The sequence below is a fragment of the Lissotriton vulgaris genome, unplaced genomic scaffold (assembly GCF_964263255.1).
Source record: "Lissotriton vulgaris unplaced genomic scaffold, aLisVul1.2 SCAFFOLD_301, whole genome shotgun sequence".
NCBI lineage: Eukaryota > Metazoa > Chordata > Amphibia > Caudata > Salamandridae > Lissotriton > Lissotriton vulgaris.
Window position 1 is genome coordinate 462501 of NW_028244321.1, and position 21985 is coordinate 484485.

Consider the following 21985-nt stretch of genomic DNA (forward strand, 5'->3'; position numbering starts at 1 on the left):
TACATGCTGCTGTTTTCTCCACACCTCATACTGTCTTTTCCCTCTTTCTCTCTTTCTCTGCGGTTGGTGGCTACTTTCCAAAGCGTCTGATGCCCCAATGTTCCTTCGTCTTGTTGTCAGACGTGAATTTGAAAAGCAACAAAATTAACAAGCCTTTACCACTCACACATGGCAGAAGTTTATACTTTAATTCAATGAGCTAAGAAAAGTGTGTTGTGGGGCCCCTACGAGCCAATGGTGCTTGCTTCATCATAATTAGGCATGCAGTCATTAGCCACAGCTCTGATTATGGGTCACTGAGGTCAGTTTCAATAATTCCTCAAAAACCTAACCATGCAGTCCCCCCTAACTGTGTACTTATCTTGCTTTACTGCTGTTTGTGTGATAGCTGGGAGGAGCTCACGGCAGCATCCTCCCAATAAAAGTGTAGATGGACCGTTCCTTAACTCTTTCTTGCTTCACATATAGATGGCTTGAGGAGGTACAGGGGAGATGCAGGTCTAATAAACAGAATAGAATATCTGCGCCAGGTGTGTTTCTCTGCATTGGTGTCCCATCAAAGGCCCACCAGTGTATGTGTGATCTTTGACTCCTGCCAGTTCACAAGCAGGCGGCCAGGAAACGGTTTCAGCCTATCAACCACTGAGGAGATAAAGCCTTTGTATAAGGAATGAGGAAGCAGTGAACACATTCAGCCTATCACAGGAGTAGCCCTGAGTGTTCCGAATTATAATTTCTTCATGTCACTGTACGTTATTGAGCCCAAGTAGCTCGCCATGATCGTATAGTGGTTAGTACTCTGCGTTGTGGCCGCAGCAACCTCGGTTCGAATCCGAGTCACGGCATTGTGGTTGGCAATGTCAAGGCAGCTGGGTTTTTCCTTTACAGAATTCCCAAATGTACCAGTTGTTTTTGTAAAATGTATATTAAAAACAGATCCTTTTCAATATTTAAACGATCTAACGACAGATTATTTAAACACACATGATTATAAGATGTAGGTATACTGTACTTACTGACATAAATTATCGTTCTTGAACATATTTGCGGTAAGGGGAGCGGAGCTCTCCCCCAGGCCAATCAGAATGCAGATGAATGCAGTTGCAGTTGAGTGACCTGTGTTGTGGCTGTCTACAGGGAATGCACATATGTAGCTATCTCGCAGCCCAATCCAGACGTCAATTGAAGACAGGTTTTGATGCAAATAGAGCAGTAAGTGCAGAGAAATGCTCACTCTCTAAAAATGGCATTTATACAATAGTAAGATTAAATCCAACCTCACCAGTAGATAGGATTTATCAATAAATAAATAAAGCTTCTTCTCTCTGAAATGGAATTACCCCCCAAAAAGTATAAGGGAATACCCAATGCTAACCTATGAGAGGGTCAGACCTCACAGTAGTGAAAAGTGTAATAGACTGTTTGATACTACAAGGACATACAAACTACCACAGTACATGTCTTACCTTTTACTTACATAGCATGATGCCCCTAGGACTACCTAGGGCCTACCTTAGGGGTTACTGATATGTAATAAAATTGGAGTTTAAGGCTTGGCAAGTAGTTTTAAATGCCAAGTCGAAGTGGCAGTACACTGCAGCACAGGCACTGCAGTAGCAGGCTTGAGACAGGTTTGAAATGCTATTTCTTTGGGCGGCACAATCAGTCCCTGGGTATATGGTATACCACTTTAACAGGGCCTTTCAAGTAGATTAAATCTGTCAGTCAGGTATACTCCAATTATACACATGATTAGGGAAGAAGCACGTGCACTTCAGCACTGATTAGTAGCGATAAAGTGATCAGAGTCCTAAGGCCAACAAAAAGATACAGCAAAATGCGGAGGTGAAAAGCAATAAGGTGGGGTTGGGACCACCTTAAGAATGCAAGGTCTAACAAAAACGAACTAAGGATAACATGAGTAAAACATCAGGTTTCTCTACAGAATTTGGTGAGACAAGTGGGCCTTCTTTTATCTTCCATAAATGCAATCTTTCCCGGACCCCTTTATTATATAGCTCTTCAAGGAAAAAATATAAAGCACTTACAAAGGAGCCTGAAATACTCAAAGATGGTAGACTTCTGTAATATGGGCCATATACTAAAAGCAGCACGAAAACAGAGTGCAATAGGGTCCAAAAAACTTGAGTGACCCATGAGAGTATGCATGCAAGCCTATGGTATTCCAAACTAGAGATATACGCATGCAATTTTTGTTTTTAGGAGAGAATGTGCCTGCTGAAAAAAACATTATTTTTAAAAAGTGCATTGCAGAATATCAGGAATTTGCTGTGGGACACCTTGAAAACTTGCATACAGATTATGTGCACACGCCTCACCGTCAGTTGTTGTGGCCGAGTGGTTAAGGCGATGGACTAGAAATCAATTGGGGTCTCCCCGCGCAGGTTTGAATCCTGCCGACAACGAGAAACTTTTTAACATCGGCTACAATTTCAGGAGTTAACCTTTAGTATTTCTTCAATGTCAGTTTTATAAATAGGTGGCTTATTTTGGTGTCACTATTGCCATATCACATATTTATTATCGCTCCCCCTTTCATATCTTTGCTATAACTCTCGTCCTTCATTAGCGCTGGTGCAAACGCTTCAAATTATTATACCCTGGCTCTCTCGGTCATACCTGTGCATGCACTTGAAACTTACTTTACCAATAAAAGAAGCAAATAGAGAAATAAAATAAAAGTGCTAGCTGGATTAGGCAAACACACTTCATAAAACCGCATTTTCTTTTCTATTCTCCCCCGTGTTACAAGCTTAACTGCTCCCTGTATAATTTCTCTTAACCTGCTGTTCCTGGAAGAGAATTTCATCTACTAGCTCTTTCTGTGTTTTTTCCTAGTCTTTTCTTTCCCTTTTCTTAGATCTGTAACTGTTCCTTTACGTGCTCTATTTAGGCGCCATTAATCTCATTTGAGCTCCTTGTACCTGCTGCTGTTTTCTCCACACCTCATACTGCCTTTTTCCTCTTTCTCTCTTTCTCTGCGGTTGGTGGCTACTTTCCAAAGCGTCTGATGCCCCAATGTTCCTTCGTCTTGTTGTCAGACGTGAATTTGAAAAGCAATAAAATTAACAAGCCTTTACCACTCACACATGGTAGAAGTTTATACTTTAATTCAATGAGCTAAGAAAAGTGTGTTGTGGGGCCCCTACGAGCCATGGTGCTTGCTTCATCATAATTAGGCATGCAGTCATTAGCCACAGCTCTGATCATGGGTCACTGAGGTCAGTTTCAATAATTCCTCAAAAACCCATTGTGGTTGGCAATGTCACGGCAGTTTGGTTTTTCCTTTACAGAATTCCCAAATGTACCAGTTGTTTTTGTAAAATGTCTATTAAAAACAGATCCTTTTCAATATTTAAACGATCTAACGACAGATTATTTAAACACACATGATTATAAGATGTAGGTATACTGTACTTACTGACATAAATTATCGTTCTTGAACATATTTGCGGTAAGGGGAGCGGAGCTCTCCCCCAGGCCAATCAGAATGCAGATGAATGCAGTTGCAGTTGAGTGACCTGTGTTGTGGCTGTCTACAGGGAATGCACATATGTAGCTATCTCGCAGCCCAATCCAGACGTCAATTGAAGACAGGTTTTGATGCAAATAGAGCAGTAAGTGCAGAGAAATGCTCACTCTCTAAAAATGGCATTTATACAATAGTAAGATTAAATCCAACCTCACCAGTAGATAGGATTTATCAATAAATAAATAAAGCTTCTCCTCTCTGATATGGAATTACCCCCCAAAAAGTATAAGGGAATACCCAATGCTAACCTATGAGAGGGGCAGACCTCACAGTAGTGAAAAATGTAATAGACTGTTTGATACTACTAGGACATACAAACTACCACAGTACATGTCTTACCTTTTACTTACATAGCATGATGCCCCTCGGACTACCTAGGGCCTACCTTAGGGGTTACTGATATGTAATAAAATTGGAGTTTAAGGCTTGGCAAGTAGTTTTAAATGCCAAGTCGAAGTGGCAGTACACTGCAGCACAGGCACTGCAGTAGCAGGCTTGAGACAGGTTTGAAATGCTATTTCTTTGGGTGGCACAATCAGTCCCTGGGTATATGGTATACCACTTTACAAGGGGCTTTCAAGTAAATTAAATCTGTCAGTCAGGTATACTCCAATTATACACATGATTAGGGAAGAAGCACGTGCACTTCAGCTATGATTAGTAGCGATAAAGTGATCAGAGTCCTAAGGCCAACAAAAGATACAGCAAAATGCGGAGGTGAAAAGCAATAAGGTGGGGTTGGGACCACCTTAAGAATGCAAGGTCTAACAAAAACGAACTAAGGATAACATGAGTAAAACATCAGGTTTCTCTACAGCATTTGGTGAGACAAGTGGGCCTTCTTTTATCTTCCATAAATGCAATCTTTCCCGGACCCCTTTATTATATAGCTCTTCAAGGAAAAAATATAAAGCACTTACAAAGGAGCCTGAAATACTCAAAGATGGTAGACTTCTGTAATATGGGCCATATACTAAAAGCAGCACGAAAACAGAGTGCAATAGGGTCCAAAAAACTTGAGCGACCCATGAGAGTATGCATGCAAGCCTATGGTATTCCAAACTAGAGATATACGCATGCAATTTTTGTTTTTAGGAGAGAATGTGCCTGCTGAAAAAAACATTATTTTTAAAAAGTGCATTGCAGAATATCAGGAATTTGCTGTGGGACACCTTGAAAACTTGCATACAGATTATGTGCACACGCCTCACAGTCAGTTGTTGTGGCCGAGTGGTTAAGGCGATGGACTAGAAATCAATTGGGGTCTCCCCGCGCAGGTTTGAATCCTGCCGACAACGAGAAACTTTTTAACATCGGCTACAATTTCAGGAGTTAACCTTTAGTATTTCTTCAATGTCAGTTTTATAAATAGGTGGCTTATTTTGGTGTCACTATTGCCATATCACATATTTATTATCGCTCCCCCTTTCATATCTTTGCTATAACTCTCGTCCTTCATTAGCGCTGGTGCAAACGCTTCAAATTATTATACCCTGGCTCTCTCGGTCATACCTGTGCATGCACTTGAAACTTACTTTACCAATAAAAGAAGCAAATAGAGAAATAAAATAAAAGTGCTAGCTGGATTAGGCAAACACACTTCATAAAACCGCATTTTCTTTTCTATTCTCCCCCGTGTTACAAGCTTAACTGCTCCCTGTATAATTTCTCTTAACCTGCTGTTCCTGGAAGAGAATTTCATCTACTAGCTCTTTCTGTGTTTTTTCCTAGTCTTTTCTTTCCCTTTTCTTAGATCTGTAACTGTTCCTTTACGTGCTCTATTTTGGCGCCATTAATCTCATTTGAGCTCCTTGTACCTGCTGCGGTTTTCTCCACACCTCATACTGCCTTTTCCCTCTTTCTCTCTTTCTCTGCGGTTGGTGGTTACTTTCCAAAGCGTCTGATGCCCCAATGTTCCTTCGTCTTGTTGTCAGACGTGAATTTGAAAAGCAACAAAATTAACATGCCTTTACCACTCACACATGGCAGAAGTTTATACTTTAATTCAAAGAGCTAAGAAAAGTGTGTTGTGGGGCCCCTACGAGCCATGGTGCTTGCTTCATCATAATTAGGCATGCAGTCATTAGCCACAGCTCTGATTATGGGTCACTGAGGTCAGTTTCAATAATTCCTCAAAAACCTAACCATGCAGTCCCCCCTAACTGTGTAGTTATCTTGCTTTACTGCTGTTTGTGTGATTAGCTGGGAGGAGCTCACGGCAGCATCCTCCCAATAAAAGTGTAGATGGACCGTTCCTTAACTCTTTCTTGCTTCACATACAGATGGCTTGAGGAGGTACAGGGGAGATGCAGGTCTAATAAACAGAATAGAATATCTGCGTCAGGTGTGTTTCTCTGCATTGGTGTCCCATCACAGGCCCACCAGTGTATGTGTGATCTTTGACTCCTGCCAGTTCACAAGCAGGCGGCCAGGAAACGGTTTCAGCCTATCAACCACTGAGGAGATAAAGCCTTTGTATAAGGAATGAGGAAGCAATGAACACATTCAGCCTATCACAGGAGTAGCCCTGAGTGTTCCGAATTATAATTTCTTCATGTCACTGTACGTTATTGAGCCCAAGTAGCTCGCGGTGATCGTATAGTGGTTAGTACTCTGCGTTGTGGCCGCAGCAACCTCGGTTCGAATCCGAGTCACGGCATTGTGATTGGCAATATCACGGCAATTGGGTTTTTCCTTTACAGAATTCCCAAATGTACCAGTTGTTTTTGTAAAATGTCTTTTAAAAACAGATCCTTTTCAATATTTAAACGATCTAACGACAAATTATTTAAACACACATGATTATAAGATGTAGGTATACTGTACTTACTGACATAAATTATCGTTCTTGAACATATTTGCGGTAAGGGGAGCGGAGCTCTCCCCCAGGCCAATCAGAATGCAGATGAATGCAGTTGCAGTTGAGTGACCTGTGTTGTGGCTGTCTACAGGGAATGCACATATGTAGCTGTCTCGCAGCCCAATTCAGACGTCAATTGAAGACAGGTTTTCATGCAAATAGAGCAGTAAGTGCAGAGAAATGCTCACTCTCTAAAAATGGCATTTATAAAATAGTAAGATTAAATCCAACCTCACCAGTAGATAGGATTTATCAATAAATAAATAAAGCTTCTCCTCTCTGATATGGAATTACCCCGCAAAAAGTATAAGGGAATACCCAATGCTAACCTATGAGAGGGGCAGACCTCACAGTAGTGAAAAATGTAATAGACTGTTTGATACTACTAGGACATACAAACTACCACAGTACATGTCTTACCTTTTACTTACATAGCATGATGCCCCTATGACTACCTAGGGCCTACCTTAGGGGTTACTGATATGTAATAAAATTGGTGTTTAAGGCTTGGCAAGTAGTTTTAAATGCCAAGTCGAAGTGGCAGTACACTGCAGCACAGGCACTGCAGTAGCAGGCTTGAGACAGGTTTGAAATGCTATTTCTTTGGGTGGCACAATCAGTCCCTGGGTATATGGTATACCACTTTACAAGGGGCTTTCAAGTAAATTAAATCTGTCAGTCAGGTATACTCCAATTATACACATGATTAGGGAAGAAGCACGTGCACTTCAGCACTGATTAGTAGCGATAAAGTGATCAGAGTCCTAAGGCCAACAAAAAGATACAGCAAAATGCGGAGGTGAAAAGCAATAAGGTGGGGTTGGGACCACCTTAAGAATGCAAGGTCTAACAAAAACGAACTAAGGATAACATGAGTAAAACATCAGGTTTCTCTACAGCATTTGGTGAGAAAAGTGGGCCTTCTTTTATCTTCCATAAATGCAATCTTTCACGGACCCCTTTATTATATAGCTCTTCAAGGAAAAAATATAAAGCACTTACAAAGGAGCCTCAAATACTCAAAGATGGTAGACTTCTGTAATATGGGCCATATACTAAAAGCAGCACGAAAACAGAGTGCAATAGGGTCCAAAAAACTTGAGTGACCCATGAGAGTATGCATGCAAGATTATGGTAATCCAAACTAGAGATATACGCCTGCAATTTTTGTTTTTAGGAGAGAATGTGCCTGCTGAAAAAAACCTTATTTTTAAAAAGTGCATTGCAGAATATCAGGAATTTGCTGTGGGACACCTTGAAAACTTGCATACAGATTATGTGCACACACCTTACAGTTAGTTGTTGTGGCCGAGTGGTTAAGGCGATGGACTAGAAATCCATTGGAGTCCCACCGCGCAGGTTCGAATCCTGCCGACAACGAGAATCTTTTTAACATCGGCTACAATTTCAGAAGTTAACCTTTAGTATTTCTTCCATGTCAGTTTTATAAATAGGTGGCTTATTTTGGTGTCACTATTGCCATATCACATATTTATTATCGCTCCCCCTTTCATATCTTTGCTATAACTCTTGTCCTTCATTAGAGCTGGTGCAAACGCTTCAAATTATTATACCCTGGCTCTCTCGGTCATACCTGTGCATGCACTTGAAACTTACTTTACCAATTAAAGAAGCAAATAGAGAAATAAAATAAAAGTGCTAGCTGGATTAGGCAAACACACTTTATAAAACTGCATTTTCTTTGCTATTCTCCCCCGTGTTACAAGCTTAACTGCTCCCTGTGTAATTTCTTCTAACCTGCTGTTCCTGGAAGAGAATTTCATCTACAAGCTCTTTCTGTGTTTTTTCCTAGTCTTTTCTTTCCCTTTTCTTAGATTTGTAACTGTTCCTTTACGTGCTCTATTTAGCGCCATTAATCTCATTTGAGCTCCTTGTACCTGCTGCTGTTTTCTCCACACCTCATACTGCCTTTTTCCTCTTTCTCTCTTTCTCTGCGGTTGGTGGCTACTTTCCAAAGCGTCTGATGCCCCAATGTTCCTTCGTCTTGTTGTCAGAAGTAAATTTGAAAAGCAACAAAATTAACAAGCCTTTACCACTCACACATGGTAGAAGTTTATACTTTAATTCAATGAGCTAAGAAAAGTGTGTTGTGGGGCCCCTACGAGCCATGGTGCTTGCTTCATCATAATTAGGCATGCAGTCATTAGCCACAGCTCTGATCATGGGTCACTGAGGTCAGTTTCAATAATTCCTCAAAAACCCATTGTGGTTGGCAATGTCACAGCAGTTTGGTTTTTCCTTCACAGAATTCCCAAATGTACCAGTTGTTTTTGTAAAATGTCTATTAAAAACAGATCCTTTTCAATATTTAAACGATCTAACGACAGATTATTTAAACACACATGATTATAAGATGTAGGTATACTGTACTTACTGACATAAATTATCGTTCTTGAACATATTTGCGGTAAGGGGAGCGGAGCTCTCCCCCAGGCCAATCAGAATGCAGATGAATGCAGTTGCAGTTGAGTGACCTGTGTTGTGGCTGTCTACAGGGAATGCACATATGTAGCTATCTCGCAGCCCAATCCAGACGTCAATTGAAGACAGGTTTTGATGCAAATAGAGCAGTAAGTGCAGAGAAATGCTCACTCTCTAAAAATGGCATTTATACAATAGTAAGATTAAATCCAACCTCACCAGTAGATAGGATTTATCAATAAATAAATAAAGCTTCTTCTCTCTGAAATGGAATTACCCCCCAAAAAGTATAAGGGAATACCCAATGCTAACCTATGAGAGGGTCAGACCTCACAGTAGTGAAAAGTGTAATAGACTGTTTGATACTACTAGGACATACAAACTACCACAGTACATGTCTTACCTTTTACTTACATAGCATGATGCCCCTAGGACTACCTAGGGCCTACCTTAGGGGTTACTGATATGTAATAAAATTGGTGTTTAAGGCTTGGCAAGTAGTTTTAAATGCCAAGTCGAAGTGGCAGTACACTGCAGCACAGGCACTGCAGTAGCAGGCTTGAGACAGGTTTGAAATGCTATTTCTTTGGGCGGCACAATCAGTCCCTGGGTATATGGTATACCACTTTACAAGGGGCTTTCAAGTAAATTAAATCTGTCAGTCAGGTATACTCCAATTATACACATGATTATGGAAGAAGCACGTGCACTTCAGCACTGATTAGCAGCGATAAAGTGATCAGAGTCCTAAGGCCAACAAAAAGATACAGCAAAATGCGGAGGTGAAAAGCAATAAGGTGGGGTTGGGACCACCTTAAGAATGCAAGGTCTAACAAAAACGAACTAAGGATAACATGAGTAAAACATCAGCTTTCTCTCCAGCATTTGGTGAGACAAGTGGGCCTTCTTTTATCTTCCATAAATGCAATCTTTCCCGGACCCCTTTATTATATAGCTCTTCAAGGAAAAAATATAAAGCACTTACAAAGGAGCCTCGAATAGTTAAAGATGGTAGACTTCTGTAATATGGGCCATATACTAAAAGCAGCACGAAAACAGAGTGCAATAGGGTCCAAAAAACTTGAGTGACCCATGAGAGTATGCATGCAAGCCTATGGTATTCCAAACTAGAGATATACGCATGCAATTTTTGTTTTTAGGAGAGAATGTGCCTGCTGAAAAAAACATTATTTTTAAAAAGTGCATTGCAGAATATCAGGAATTTGCTGTGGGACACCTTGAAAACTTGCATACAGATTATGTGCACACACCTTACAGTCAGTTGTTGTGGCCGTGTGGTTAAGGCGATGGACTAGAAATCCATTGGGGTCTCCCCGCGCAGGTTCGAATCCTGCCGACAACGAGAATGTTTTTAACATCGGCTACAATTACAGAAGTTAACCTTTAGTATTTCTTCCATGTCAGTTTTATAAATAGGTGGCTTATTTTGGTGTCACTATTGCCATATCACATATTTATTATCGCTCCCCCTTTCATATCTTTGCTATAACTCTCGTGCTTCATTAGCGCTGGTGCAAACGCTTCAAATTATTATACCCTGGCTCTCTCGGTCATACCTGTGCATGCACTTGAAACTTACTTTACCAATAAAAGAAGCAAATAGAGAAATAAAATAAAAGTGCTAGCTGGATTAGGCAAACACACTCCATAAAACTGCATTTTCTTTTCTATTCTCCCCCGTGTTACAAGCTTAACTGCTCCCTGTGTAATTTCTCTTAACCTGCTGTTCCTGGAAGAGAATTTCATCTACAAGCTCTTTCTGTGTTTTTTCCTAGTCTTTTCTTTCCCTTTTCTTAGATTTGTAACTGTTCCTTTACGTGCTTTATTTAGGCGCCATTAATCTCATTTGAGCTCCTTGTACCTGCTGCTGTTTTCTCCACACCTCATACTGTCTTTTCCCTCTTTCTCTCTTTCTCTGCGGTTGGTGGCTACTTTCCAAAGTGTCTGATGCCCCAATGTTCCTTCGTCTTGTTGTCAGACGTGAATTTGAAAAGCAACAAAATTAACAAGCCTTTACCACTCACACATGGCAGAAGTTTATACTTTAATTCAATGAGCTAAGAAAAGTGTGTTGTGGGGCCCCTACGAGCCATGGTGCTTGCTTCATCATAATTAGGCATGCAGTCATTAGCCACAGCTCTGATTATGGGTCACTGAGGTCAGCTTCAATAATTCCTCAAAAACCTAACCATGCAGTCCCCCCTAACTGTGTAGTTACCTTGCTTTACTGCTGTTTGTGTGATTAGCTGGGAAGAGCTCACGGCAGCATCCTCCCATTAAAAGTGTAGATGGACCGTTCCTTAACTCTTTCTTGCTTCACATACAGATGGCTTGAGGGGGTACAGGGGAGATGCAGGTCTAATAAACAGAATAGAATATCTGCGCCAGGTGTGTTTCTCTGCATTGGTGTCACATCACAGGCCCACCAGTGTATGTGTGAACTTTGACTCCTGCCAGTTCACAAGCAGGCGGCCAGGAAACGGTTTCAGCCTATCAACCACTGAGGAGATACAGCCTTTGTATAAGGAATGAGGAAGCAATTAACACATTCAGCCTATCACAGGAGTAGCCCTGAGTGTTCCGAATTATAATTTCTCCATGTCACTGTACATAATTGAGCCCAAGTAGCTCGCCGTGATCGTATAGTGGTTAGTACTCTGCGTTGTGGCCGCAGCAACCACGGTTCGAACCCAAGTCACGGGATTGTGGTTAGCAATGTCACGGCAGTTGGTTTTTTCCTTTACAGAATTCCCAAATGTACCAGTTGTTTTTGTAAAATGTCTATTAAAAACAGAGCCTTTTCAATATTTAAACAATCTAAGGACAAATTATTTAAACACACATGATTATAAGATGTAGGTATACTGTACTTACTGACATAAATTATCGTTCTTGAACATATTTGCGGTAAGGGGAGCGGAGCTCTCCCCCAGGCCAATCAGAATGTAGATGAATGCAGTTGCAGTTGAGTGACCTGTGTTGTGGCTGTCTACAGGGAATGCACATATGTAGCTGTCTCGCAGCCCAATCCAGACGTCAATTGAAGACAGGTTTTCATGCAAATAGAGCAGTAAGTGCAGAGAAATGCTCACTCCCTAAAAATGGCATTTATACAATAGTAAGATTAAATCCAACCTCACCAGTAGATAGGATTTATCAATAAATAAATAAAGCTTCTCCTCTCTGATATGGAATTACCCCCCAAAAAGTATAAGGGAATACCCAATGCTAACCTATGAGAGGGGCAGACCTCACAGTAGTGAAAAATGTAATAGACTGTTTGATACTACTAGGACATACAAACTACCACAGTACATGTCTTACCTTTTACTTACATAGCATGATGCCCCTAGGACTACCTAGGGCCTACCTTAGGGGTTACTGATATGTAATAAAATTGGAGTTTAAGGCTTGGCAAGTAGTTTTAAATGCCAAGTCGAAGTGGCAGTACACTGCAGCACAGGCACTGCAGTAGCAGGCTTGAGACAGGTTTGAAATGCTATTTCTTTGGGTGGCACAATCAGTCCCTGGGTATATGGTATACCACTTTACAAGGGGCTTTCAAGTAAATTAAATCTGTCAGTCAGGTATACTCCAATTATACACATGATTAGGGAAGAAGCACGTGCACTTCAGCACTGATTAGTAGCGATAAATTGATCAGAGTCCTAAGGCCAACAAAAAGATACAGCAAAATGCGGAGGTGAAAAGCAAAAAGGTGGGGTTGGGACCACCTTAAGAATGCAAGGTCTAACAAAAACGAACTAAGGATAACATGAGTAAAACATCAGGTTTCTCTACAGCATTTGGTGAGACAAGTGGGCCTTCTTTTATCTTCCATAAATGCAATCTTTCCCGGACCCCTTTATTATATAGCTCTTCAAGGAAAAAATATAAAGCACTTACAAAGGAGCCTCAAATAGTCAAAGATGGTAGACTTCTGTAATATGGGCCATATACTAAAAGCAGCACGAAAACAGAGTGCAATAGGGTCCAATAAACTTGAGTGACCCATGAGAGTATGCATGCAAGCCTATGGTATTCCAAACTAGAGATATACGCATGCAATTTTTGTTTTTAGGAGAGAATGTGCCTGCTGAAAAAAACATTATTTTTAAAAAGTGCATTGCAGAATATCAGGAATTTGCTGTGGGACACCTTGAAAACTTGCATATAGATTATGTGCACTCGCCTTACAGTTAGTTGTTGTGGCCGAGTGGTTAAGGCGATGGACTAGAAATCCATTGGGGTCTTCCCGCGCAGGCTCGAATCCTGCTAACAACGAGATTCTTTTTAACATCGGCTACAATTTCAGAAGTTAACCTTTAGTATTTCTTCCATGTCAGTTTTATAAATAGGTGGCTTATTTTGGTGTCACTATTGCCATATTACATATTTATTATCGCTCCCCCTTTCATATCTTTGCTATAACTTTCGTCCTTCATTAGCGCTGGTGCAAACGCTTCAAATTATTATACCCTGGCTCTCTCGGTCGTACCTGTGCATGCACTTGAAACTTACTTTACCAATAAAAGAAGCAAATAGAGAAATAAAATAAAAGTGCTAGCTGGATTAGGCAAACACACTTCATAAAACTGCATTTTCTTTTCTATTCTCCCCCATGTTACAAGCTTAACTGCTCCCTGTGTAATTTCTCTTAACCTGCTGTTCCTGGAAGAGAATTTCATCTACAACCTCTTTCTGTGTGTTTCCTAGTCTTTTCTTTCCCTTTTCTTAGATTTGTAACTGTTCCTTTACGTGCTCTATTTAGGCGCCATTAATCTCATTTGAGCTCCTTGTACCTGCTGCTGTTTTCTCCACACCTCATACTGTCTTTTCCCTCTTTCTCTCTTTCTCTGCGGTTGGTGGCTACTTTCCAAAGCGTCTGATGCCCCAATGTTCCTTTGTCTTGTTGTCAGACGTGAATTTGAAAAGCAACAAAATTAACAAGCCTTTACCACTCACACATGGCAGAAGTTTATACTTTAATTCAATGAGCTAAGAAAAGTGTGTTGTGGGGCCCCTACGAGCCATGGTGCTTGCTTCATCATAATTAGGCATGCAGTCATAAGCCACAGCTCTGATTATGGGTCATTGAGGTCAGTTTCAATAATTCCTCAAAAACCTAACCATGCAGTCCCCCCTAACTGTGTAGTTATCTTGCTTTACTGCTGTTTGTGTGATTAGCTGGGAAGACCTCACGGCAGCATCCTCCCAATGAAAGTGTAGATGGACCGTTCCTTAACTCTTTCTTGCTTCAAATACAGATGGCTTGAGGAGGTACAGGGGAGATGCAGGTCTAATAAACAGAATAGAATATATGCGCCAGGTGTGTTTCTCTGCATTGGTGTCACATCACAGGCCCACCAGTGTATGTGTGATCTTTGACTCCTGCCAGTTCACAAGCAGGCGGCCAGGAAACGGTTTCAGCCTATCAACCAATGAGGAGATATAGCCTTTGTATAAGGAATGAGGAAGCAATGAACACATTCAGCCTATCACAGGAGTAGCCCTGAGTGTTCTGAATTATAATTTCTTCATGTCACTGTACGTTATTGAGACCAAGTAGCTCGCCGTGATCGTATAGTGGTTAGTACTCTGCGTTGTGGCCGCAGCAACCTCGGTTCGAATCCGAGTCACGGCATTGTGGTTGGCAATGTCACAGCAGTTGGGTTTTTCCTTTACAGAATTCCCAAATGTACCAGTTGTTTTTGTAAAATGTCTATTAAAAACAGATCCTTTTCAATATTTAAATGATCTAACGACAAATTATTTAAACACACATGATTATAAGATGTAGGTATACTGTACTTACTGACATAAATTATCGTTCTTGAACATATTTGCGGTAAGGGTAGCGGAGCTCTCTCCCAGGCCAATCAGAATGCAGATGAATGCAGTTGCAGTTGAGTGACCTGTGTTGTGGCTGTCTACAGGGAATGCACATTTGTAGCTGTCTCGCAGCCCAATCCAGACGTCAATTGAAGACAGGTTTTCATGCAAATAGAGCAGTAAGTGCAGAGAAATGCTCACTCTCTAAAAATGGCATTTATACAACAGTAAGATTAAATCCAACCTCACCAGTAGATAGGATTTATTAATAAATAAATAAAGCTTCTCCTCTCTGATATGGAATTACCCCCCAAAAAGTATAAGGGAATACCCAATGCTAACCTATGAGAGGGGCAGACCTCACAGTAGTGAAAAATGTAATAGACTGGTTGATACTACTAGGACATACAAACTACCACAGTACATGTCTTACCTTTTACTTACATAGCATGATGCCCCTAGGACTACTTAGGGCCTACCTTAGGGGTTACTGATATGTAATAAAATTGGAGTTTAAGGCTTGGCAAGTAGTTTTAAATGCCAAGTCGAAGTGGCAGTACACTGCAGCACAGGCACTGCAGTAGCAGGCTTGAGACAGGTTTGAAATGCTATTTCTTTGGGCGGCACAATCAGTCCCTGGGTATATGGTATACCACTTTACAAGGGGCTTTCAAGTAAATTAAATCTGTCAGTCAGGTATACTCCAATTATACACATGATTAGGGAAGAAGCACGTGCACTTCAGCACTGATTAGTAGCGATAAAGTGATCAGAGTCCTAAGGCCAACAAAAAGATACAGCAAAATGCGGAGGTGAAAAGCAATAAGGTGGGGTTGGGACCACCTTAAGAATGCAAGGTCTAACAAAAACGAACTAAGGATAACATGAGTAAAACATCAGGTTTCTCTACAGCATTTGGTGAGACAAGTGGGCCTTCTTTTATCTTCCATAAATGCAATCCTTCCCGGACCCCTTTATTATATAGCTCTTCAAGGAAAAAATATAAAGCACTTACAAAGGAGCCTCAAATACTCAAAGATGGTAGACTTCTGTAATATGGGCCATATACTAAAAGCAGCACGAAAACAGAGTGCAATAGGGTCCAATAAACTTGAGTGACCCATGAGAGTATGCATGCAAGCCTATGGTATTCCAAACTAGAGATATACGCATGCAATTTTTGTTTTTAGGAGAGAATGTGCCTGCTGAAAAAAACATTATTTTTAAAAAGTGCATTGCAGAATATCAGGAATTTGCTGTGGGACACCTTGAAAACTTGCATATAGATTATGTGCACTCGCCTTACAGTTAGTTGTTGTGGCCGAGTGGTTAAGGCGATGGACTAGAAATCCATTGGGGTCTTCCCGCGCAGGCTCGAATCCTGCTAACAACGAGATTCTTTTTAACATCGGCTACAATTTCAGAAGTTAACCTTTAGTATTTCTTCCATGTCAGTTTTATAAATAGGTGGCTTATTTTGGTGTCACTATTGCCATATCACATATTTATTATCGCTTCCCCTTTCATATCTTTGCTATAACTCTCGTCCTTCATTAGCGCTGGTGCAAACGCTTCAAACTATTATACCCTGGCTCTCTCGGTCATACCTGTGCATGCACTTGAAACTTACTTTACCAATAAAAGAAGCAAATAGAGAAATAAAATAAAAGTGCTAGCTGGATTAGGCAAACACACTTCATAAAACTGCATTTTCTTTTCTATTCTCCCCCATGTTACAAGCTTAACTGCTCCCTGTGTAATTTTTCTTAACCTGCTGTTCCTGGAAGAGAATTTCATCTACAAGCTCTTTCTGTGTTTTTTCCTAGTCTTTTCTTTCCCTTTTCCTAGATTTGTAACTGTTCCTTTACGTGCTCTATTTAGGCGCCATTAATCTCATTTGAGCTCCTTGTACCTGCTGCTGTTTTCTCCACACCTTATACTGCCTTTACCCTCTTTCTCTCTTTCTCTGCGGTTGGTGGCTACTTTCCAAAGCGTCTGATGCCCCAATGTTCCTTTGTCTTGTTGTCAGACGTGAATTTGAAAAGCAACAAAATTAACAAGCCTTTACCACTCACACATGGCAGAAGTTTATACTTTAATTCAATGAGCTAAGAAAAGTGTGTTGTGGGGCCCCTACGAGCCATGGTGCTTGCTTCATCATAATTAGGCATGCAGTCATAAGCCACAGCTCTGATTATGGGTCACTGAGGTCAGTTTCAATAATTCCTCAAAAACCTAACCATGCAGTCCCCCCTAACTGTGTAGTTATCTTGCTTTACTGCTGTTTGTGTGATTAGCTGGGAAGACCTCACGGCAGCATCCTCCCAATGAAAGTGTAGATGGACCGTTCCTTAACTCTTTCTTGCTTCAAATACAGATGGCTTGAGGAGGTACAGGGGAGATGCAGGTCTAATAAACAGAATAGAATATATGCGCCAGGTGTGTTTCTCTGCATTGGTGTCACATCACAGGCCCACCAGTGTATGTGTGATCTTTGACTCCTGCCAGTTCACAAGCAGGCAGCCAGGAAACGGTTTCAGCCTATCAACCAATGAGGAGATATAGCCTTTGTATAAGGAATGAGGAAGCAATGAACACATTCAGCCTATCACAGGAGTAGCCCTGAGTGTTCTGAATTATAATTTCTTCATGTCACTGTACGTTATTGAGACCAAGTAGCTCGCCGTGATCGTATAGTGGTTAGTACTCTGCGTTGTGGCCGCAGCAACCTCGGTTCGAATCCGAGTCACGGCATTGTGGTTGGCAATGTCACAGCAGTTGGGTTTTTCCTTTACAGAATTCCCAAATGTACCAGTTGTTTTTGTAAAATGTCTATTAAAAACAGATCCTTTTCAATATTTAAATGATCTAACGACAAATTATTTAAACACACATGATTATAAGATGTAGGTATACTGTACATACTGACATAAATTATCGTTCTTGAACATATTTGCGGTAAGGGGAGCGGAGCTCTCCCCCAGGCCAATCAGAATGCAGATGAATGCAGTTGCAGTTGAGTGACCTGTGTTGTGGCTGTCTACAGGGACTGCACATATGTAGCTGTCTCGCAGCCCAATCCAGACGTCAATTGAAGACAGGTTTTCATGCAAATAGAGCAGTAAGTGCAGAGAAATGCTCACTCTCTAAAAATGGCATTTATACAATAGTAAGATTAAATCCAGCCTCACCAGTAGATAGGATTGATCAATAAATAAATAAAGCTTCTCCTCTCTGATATGGAATTACCCCCCAAAAAGTATAAGGGAATACCCAATGCTAACCTATGAGAGGGGCAGACCTCACAGTAGTGAAAAATGTAATAGACTGTTTGATACTACTAGGACATACAAACTACCACAGTACATGTCTTACCTTTTACTTACATAGCATGATGCCCCTAGGACTACCTAGGGCCTACCTTAGGGGTTACTGATATGTAATAAAATTGAAGTTTAAGGCTTGGCAAGTAGTTTTAAATGCCAAGTCGAAGTGGCAGTACACTGCAGCACAGGCACTGCAGTAGCAGGCTTGAGACAGGTTTGAAATGCTATTTCTTTGGGCGGCACAATCAGTCCCTGGGTATAAGGTATACCACTTTACAAGGGGCTTTCAAGTAAATTAAATCTGTCAGTCAGGTATACTCCAATTATACACATGATTATGGAAGAAGCACGTGCACTTCAGCACTGATTAGCAGCGATAAAGTGATCAGAGTCCTAAGGCCAACAAAAAGATACAGCAAAATGCGGAGGTGAAAAGCAATAAGGTGGGGTTGGGACCACCTTAAGAATGCAAGGTCTAACAAAAACGAACTAAGGATAACATGAGTAAAACATCAGCTTTCTCTACAGCATTTGGTGAGACAAGTGGGCCTTCTTTTATCTTCCATAAATGCAATCTTTCCCGGACCCCTTTATTATATAGCTCTTCAAGGAAAAAATATAAAGCACTTACAAAGGAGCCTCAAATAGTCAAAGATGGTAGACTTCTGTAATATGGGCCATATACTAAAAGCAGCACGAAAACAGAGTGCAATAGGGTCCAAAAAACTTGAGTGACCCATGAGAGTATGCATGCAAGCCTATGGTATTCCAAACTAGAGATATACGCATGCAATTTTTGTTTTTAGGAGAGAATGTGCCTGCTGAAAAAAACATTATTTTTAAAAAGTGCATTGCAGAATATCAGGAATTTGCTGTGGGACACCTTGAAAACTTGCATACAGATTATGTGCACACGCCTTACAGTCAGTTGTTGAGGCCGAGTGGTTAAGGCGATGGACTAGAAATCCATTGGGGTCTCCCCGCGCAGGGTCGAATCCTGCAGACAACAAGAATCTTTTTAACATTGGCTACAATTTCAGAAGTTAACCTTTAGTATTTCTTCCATGTCAGTTTTATAAATAGGTGGCTTATTTTGGTGTCACTATTGCCATATCACATATTTATTATCGCTCCCCCTTTAATATCTTTGCTATAACTCTCGTCCTTCATTAGCGCTGGTGCAAACGCTTCAAATTATTATACCCTGGCTCTCTCGGTCATACCTGTGCATGCACTTGAAACTTACTTTCACCAATAAAAGAAGCAAATAGAGAAATAAAATAAAAGTGCTAGCTGGATTAGGCAAACACACTTCATAAAACTGCATTTTCTTTTCTATTCTCCCCAGTGTTACAAGCTTAACTGCTCCCTGTGTAATTTCTCTTAACCTGCTGTTCCTGGAAGAGAATTTCATCTACAAGCTCCTTCTGTGTTTTTTCCTAGTCTTTTCTTTCCCTTTTCTTAGATTTGTAACTGTTCCTTTACGTGCTCTATTTAGGCGCCATTAATCTCATTTGAGCTCCTTGTACCTGCTGCTGTTTTCTCCACACCTCATACTGTCTTTTCCCTCTTTCTCTCTTTCTCTGCGGTTGGTGGCTACTTTCCAAAGCGTCTGATGCCCCAATGTTCCTTTGTCTTGTTGTCAGACGTGAATTTGAAAAGCAACAAAATTAACAAGCCTTTACCACTCACACATGGCAGAAGTTTATACTTTAATTCAATGAGCTAAGAAAAGTGTGTTGTGGGGCCCCTACGAGCCATGGTGCTTGCTTCATCATAATTAGGCATGCAGTCATTAGCCACAGCTCTGATTATGGGTCACTGAGGTCAGTTTCAATAATTCCTCAAAAACCTAACCATGCAGTCCCCCCTAACTGTGTAGTTATCTTGCTTTACTGCTGTTTGTGTGATTAGCTGGGAGGAGCTCACGGCAGCATCCTCCCAATAAAAGTGTAGATGGACCGTTCCTTAACTCTTTCTTGCTTCAAATACAGATGGCTTGAGGAGGTACAGGGGAGTTGCAGGTCTAATAAACAGAATAGAATATCTGCGCCAGGTGTGTTTCTCTGCATTGGTGTCCCATCACAGGCCCACCAGTGTATGTGTGATCTTTGACTCCTGCCAGTTCACAAGCAGGCGGCCAGGAAAGGGTTTCAGCCTATCAACCACTGAGGAGATAAAGCCTTTGTATAAGGAATGAGGAAGCAATGAACACATTCAGCCTATCACAGGAGTAGCCCTGAGTGTTCCGAATTATAATTTCTTCATGTCACTGTACGTTATTGAGACCAAGTAGCTCGCCGTGATCGTATAGTGGTTAGTACTCTGCGTTGTGGCCGCAGCAACCTCGGTTTGAATCCGAGTCACGGCATTGTGGTTGGCAATGTCACAGCAGTTGGGTTTTTCCTTCACAGAATTCCCAAATGTACCAGTTGTTTTTGTAAAATGTCTATTAAAACCGATCCTTTTCAATATTTAAACGATCTAACGACAAATTATTTAAACACACATGATTATAAGATGTAGGTACACTGTACATACTGACATAAATTATCGTTCTTGAACATATTTGCGGTAAGGGGAGCGGAGCTCTCCCCCAGGCCAATCAGAATGCAGATGAATGCAGTTGCAGTTGAGTGACCTGTGTTGTGGCTGTCTACAGGGAATGCACATATGTAGCTGTCTCGCAGCCCAATCCAGACGTCAATTGAAGACAGGTTTTGATGCAAATAGAGCAGTAAGTGCAGAGAAATGCTCACTCTCTACAAATGGCATTTATACAATAGTAAGATTAAATCCAACCTCACCAGTAGATAGGATTTATCAATAAATAAATAAAGCTTCTCCTCTCTGATATGGAATTACCCCCCAAAAAGTATAAGGGAATACCCAATGCTAACCTATGAGAGGGGCAGACCTCACAGTAGTGAAAAATGTAATAGACTGTTTGATACTACTAGGACATACAAACTACCACAGTACATGTCTTACCTTTTACTTACATAGCATGATGCCCCTAGGACTACTTAGGGCCTACCTTAGGGGTTACTGATATGTAATAAAATTGGAGTTCAAGGCTTGGCAAGTAGTTTTAAATGCCAAGTCGAAGTGGCAGTACACTGCAGCACAGGCACTGCAGTAGCAGGCTTGAGACAGGTTTGAAATGCTATTTCTTTGGGCGGCACAATCAGTCCCTGGGTAAATGGTATACCACTTTACAAGGGGCTTTCAAGTAAATTAAATCTGTCAGTCAGGTATACTCCAATTATACACATGATTAGGGAAGAAGCACGTGCACTTCAGCACTGATTAGTAGCGATAAAGTGATCAGAGTCCTCAAGCCAACAAAAAGATACAGCAAAATGCGGAAGTGAAAAGCAATAAGGTGGGGTTAGGACCACCTTAAGAATGCAACGTCTAACAAAAACGAACTAAGGATAACATGAGTAAAATATCAGGTTTCTCTACAGCATTTGGTGAGACAAGTAGGCCTTCTTTTATCTTCCATAAATGCAATCTTTCCCGGACCCCTTTATTATATAGCTCTTCAAGGAAAAAATATAAAGCACTTACAAAGGAGCCTCAAATACTCAAAGATGGTAGACTTCTGTAATATGGGCCATATACTAAAAGCAGCACGAAAACAGAGTGCAATAGGGTCCAAAAAACTTGAGTGACCCATGAGAGTATGCATGCAAGCCTATGGTATTCCAAACTAGAGATATACGCATGCAATTTTTGTTTTTAGGAGAGAAAGTGCCTGCTGAAAAAAACATTATTTTTAAAAAGTGCATTGCAGAATATCAGGAATTTGCTGTGGGACACCTTGAAAACTTGCATACAGATTATGTGCACACGCCTGACAGTCAGTTGTTGTAGCCGAGTGGTTAAGGCGATGGACTAGAAATCCATTGGGGTCTCCCCGTGCAGGTTCGAATCCTGCCGACAACG

At 41.0% G+C, this 21985-nt stretch overlaps 4 non-coding genes across 4 annotated transcripts; all 4 read left to right on the forward strand.

The window, feature by feature from the left end:
- Positions 1-773: 773 nt before the first annotated feature.
- On the forward strand, positions 774-845 carry TRNAH-GUG (transfer RNA histidin (anticodon GUG)). Its single transcript has one exon. It is a non-coding gene; the product is annotated as a tRNA-His (tRNA).
- Positions 846-14448: 13603 nt separating this feature from the next.
- TRNAH-GUG (transfer RNA histidin (anticodon GUG)) lies at positions 14449-14520 on the forward strand. Its single transcript has one exon. It is a non-coding gene; the product is annotated as a tRNA-His (tRNA).
- Positions 14521-17390: 2870 nt separating this feature from the next.
- TRNAH-GUG (transfer RNA histidin (anticodon GUG)) lies at positions 17391-17462 on the forward strand. The gene has a single exon. It is a non-coding gene; the product is annotated as a tRNA-His (tRNA).
- Positions 17463-21903: 4441 nt separating this feature from the next.
- TRNAS-AGA (transfer RNA serine (anticodon AGA)) lies at positions 21904-21985 on the forward strand. The gene has a single exon. It is a non-coding gene; the product is annotated as a tRNA-Ser (tRNA).